The sequence below is a fragment of the Scyliorhinus canicula genome, chromosome 3, assembly GCF_902713615.1.
Source record: "Scyliorhinus canicula chromosome 3, sScyCan1.1, whole genome shotgun sequence".
NCBI classification, from domain to species: Eukaryota; Metazoa; Chordata; class Chondrichthyes; order Carcharhiniformes; family Scyliorhinidae; genus Scyliorhinus; species Scyliorhinus canicula.
Genome location: NC_052148.1, coordinates 79449106 through 79453087, shown reverse-complemented (window position 1 = coordinate 79453087; position 3982 = coordinate 79449106). Strand labels below are relative to the sequence as shown.

Here is a 3982-nt window from a genome sequence, read left to right as displayed (position 1 = left end):
TGACCTCAGATGTTACAGTCTCCATGGAAACCAATAACGATTCAAAGAGAAACTCAAACTGCCAGTTATTAGCTGAAAAGTTTGGGCGTAGTTCAGTGACCATGTTGCATCTGCCGCTGATTGGGGTACACTGGGTGAATAGCAGGAGAGGGCAAAATCGAGGTTCACGCCCGGCAATTCACCCGGCTCGCTGCCGAATGGGAGATCTGGATCTCGCCCATAAATGGCGTATATAAGCATTCATATTGTTGGAGCCCATAGCCTTTGCAGTATCTAATGCTTTCAAATATTATGTGGAGAGAGTTGTATTGGCTGAAGACTGATATCTGTGATGTTGGGGACCTCCAGAGGGGACCGAAATGGATCATCCACTTGGCACTTCTGGCTGAAGATTGTTGTGAATGCCTCAGCCCTATCCTTTACACATATGTGCTGGGGATATTTATGGAACCTCCTCCTCCAGTGAGTTGTTTAATTGTTCACCACCATTCATGGCTGAATGTGGCAGGACTACAGAGCTTAGATCTGATGCATTAGTTGTGGAATCGCTTAGCTCTGTCTATTACTTGCTGCTTATGTTGTTTGGCACACAAGTAGTCCCGTGTTGTAGCTTAACCAGGTTGGTATCTCATTTTTTGTTATGCCTGTTGTTGCTCCTGGCCTTTGTTCTTTGTTCTTTATTAAAACGGGGTTCATCCCCTGGCTTGGTGGTAATGGTAGAATGGGGATGTGCCAGGCCATGAGGTTGCAGATTGTGGTTGAGTACAATTCTGCTGCTGCTGATGGCCCACAGTGCCTCATGGATCCCCAGTCTTGAGTTGCTCGATCTGTTCGAAGTCTGTCCCATTTAACACAGTGGGAGCGGCACACAACATGATGGAGGGTATTCTCAGTGTGAAGATGAGACTTTGTCTCCACAAGGACTGTGCGGTGGTCACTTCTACTGATACTGTCATCTTCAGATGCATCTGCGGCAGGCAGATTGGTGAGGATGAGCTAATGTATATTTTCCCTCTTGTTGGTTCCCTCACCACCTGCTGCAGTTGCAGTCCAGCAGCTATGTTCTTTAGGACCCGGCCAGCTCGGTCTGTGTTGGTATTTGCGAGCCACTCTTGGTGATGGACATTGAAATCGTCCACCCAGAGCATACTCTGCACCCTCGCCACACTCAGTGCTTCCTCATGTGGTGTTCAACATGGAGTACTGATTCATCAGCTGATACGTGGCAATCAGCAGGAGAGTTCCTTGCCCATGTTTAACCTGAAGCCATGAGACTACATGGCATCCAGAGTCGATGTTAAGGACTCCCAGGGCAACTGCTTCCCAACTGTATACCACTGTGCCACTGATGTAACCATCAATTCACTAGACACACGATTGGAAGTAAACTGTGGTTTTAATAGTCTTACAACTAAGCCAGCCTGCGACCAGAGGAACTGAGAGCAGGCTTACGACTGCAGCACGTTATCCTTCCGGTTAGTGGGAGGAGCCATGGGCGGAGCCATGGGCAGAGCCAAGGGTGGAGCCCAGTACAAACTCCTCATCTCCCCCCATGGGCAGAGCCGTGCAACGGCTCACATACAGAGCCCACAAGGACACAATACAGCGCAATGCAATACAGTGTGAATTACAATGCAGTATAATTCACCACAGCCGCCACTGTGCTGGGTCTGTCCTGCGGTGAGAGAGGACATATGCAGAAATGGTGATAATGGTGTCTGGGGCATTGTCTGTAAGGTATGATTCTGTGAGTATGACTAAGTCAGGCTGTTGATTAATGAGTCTGTGAGACAGCTCTCCCACTTCTGCCTCAAACTGCCTTGGGTGACCGTCTACGTGGACTTTTTACATTCTCCCCATTTCGTGTGGGTTTCCTAAAGTTGCTCCGGTTACCTCCCACAGTCCAAAGATGTGCAGGCCAAGTGGATTGGCCATGCTAAATTGCCTCTTCATGTCCAAAGATGTGCAGGTCATGTAGGATTACTGTATCGCTTCTCAGCCTTTTGGCTAAGATCAATTGAAGTATCTGCTCTGCCTTTTGGCTCAGATCTGGTATGTCTCTCTTGTGGGAACCATGAATTGGATTCAATTTGAATTGGTTTTTGGAGCAGGCAAGGAGCTGGATTAGGGGTTTGCCCCTGTCCACACTCTGAGCCCTGGCTTTGTAACTCAGAAAAAGTAATTAAAAAGAATGTAGGATTACTGTAATACGAGAATAGAGCTTGGGAGTTGGCTTGAGTGGGATGCTCTTTCAGAGGGGCAGTGCAGACTCAATGGGCCTAATGGCCTCAATCGCATTGTAGGAATTCTATGGATTCCATGGAAGCACCTGAGAGAGGAGCTGTTTTTATGACGTGATGTTTTGTAACCTTGCATATAGTTAGCTTGTACATAAAAGTATTTTGAAGCAAACACCATAGCCTCCATGTGTCCTGAGATAGCTCAAAAATAACAGATGGTGGCAGCAGTGACTACACCCACAGAGAAACAGTAAAATATGGCTGGAAAAGCCTTAAGAGAAACCAAGCAGCAGGAGAGAGCAGCAAGTGAAGAACTTCAAGGCCAAACTAGCAACCACACCGGAGAGGGAAAACTGAGGATAGCCTAGCAACGATCAGCATGAGGAAAGACAACTTCAACCCAGGGTCAGTGACTTCCACCCTACCTTTCCCAGAATTGTTCCAAAATGTAGAAGGCCCCAGACAGACTGAGCAATGACCAACCTGGAGAATGTGTTTCATGCAGTACTGCAATGATTCAGGTAAGGATAACAAATACCAGGTTAGCACGGTGGTATGTGGAAGATGTGCTGTCCAGACAGGTAGGGGTTCTAGAAAGTCAGGACATACCTCCAGCTCCTCTCTTATGTGCTTCTCACTCATCTACTCTCTGACAGAGATATCTTATGATTCTATATCCTTAGTCTCATGCTCAGCAGCCATTAGTAGAGTTAACCCTTCACTATATATCTCTCATCAAGTCTTGATGCCTTTATTATTATATACATATTCTGCTGAAGCTCCCTCCAGCTTGACAGGTTGAATGTAGATAAGATCCTGGCTGGTGAGTCTAAAACCAGGGTACGTAATCTCAGAATAAGGGTCGGCCATTTAATACTGAGATGAAGAGGAATTTCTTCGTTCAGAGGGTGGTGAATGTTTGCAATTCTCAATCTTAGCGGGCAATGGAAACACAATGATTGAGTATGTTCAAGAGAGAAATTGATGGATATCTGGAGATGAATGATATTAGGCATTTGGAGATAGTGCAGGACAGTGGCAGTAAGATAGATGATCACCATGATCAGATTGAATGTTGGAGCTGGCTCGATGGCTGATTTGACTACTCCTGTTCCTATGTTCCTGCGTTCCTTTGGACAAATCCCTACGATGCTGCAACGGTTTGGAAGCACTAGTTCATGAATTGTGGCCCATTGTCAGTGACAAGAATGTCTGTAATATCATGTTGGAAGACATCCACTCCAGAGAGGTAATAATGGATTCAAAGGTGAGACAGTTTAGCTTTTGCACCTCTATCCAGTGGGAATAATTGTCCACTACTGTGAGAAATAGTTTCCATTTGAATTCAACTAACTCCTTTCCAATATGTTCCATGGCCTGGATGGGAAAGAGGAAGGCAGAAGTGGATATTTAGTCCCTGACTGTGAATAGTGCAGGTGCCGCAGTTTTAGACTAGGGGCACGATTTAACGTTTTAAGTTGTGCCCGACAAGGATCTGTGTGGGCAGATAAGATTGCAGGAGAGGCTCAAATCGAGAACCGCGCCAGTCCCCAAGCGGTTTGCGATCTAACCAGCCCGCTCCCATTGGTGGGACCCAGATCCCGCCTAGATGTAGCGCAAAACTAATTGACACTAATTAAGGGCAATCTCCATATCATTAGCGAGATGTAAGCCCAATCTAACGGCCTCCAGTGATCTAACCGGCTCCCCAGTGAGAGGTCACGCAGACATCAATTAGTACT

General features: G+C 46.6%; 1 non-coding gene across 1 annotated transcript; it reads left to right on the top strand.

The window, feature by feature from the left end:
- Positions 1-1987: 1987 nt before the first annotated feature.
- Positions 1988-2181, top strand: LOC119963985. Its single transcript, XR_005460230.1, has one exon. It is a non-coding gene; the product is annotated as a U2 spliceosomal RNA (small nuclear RNA).
- Positions 2182-3982: the final 1801 nt, after the last annotated feature.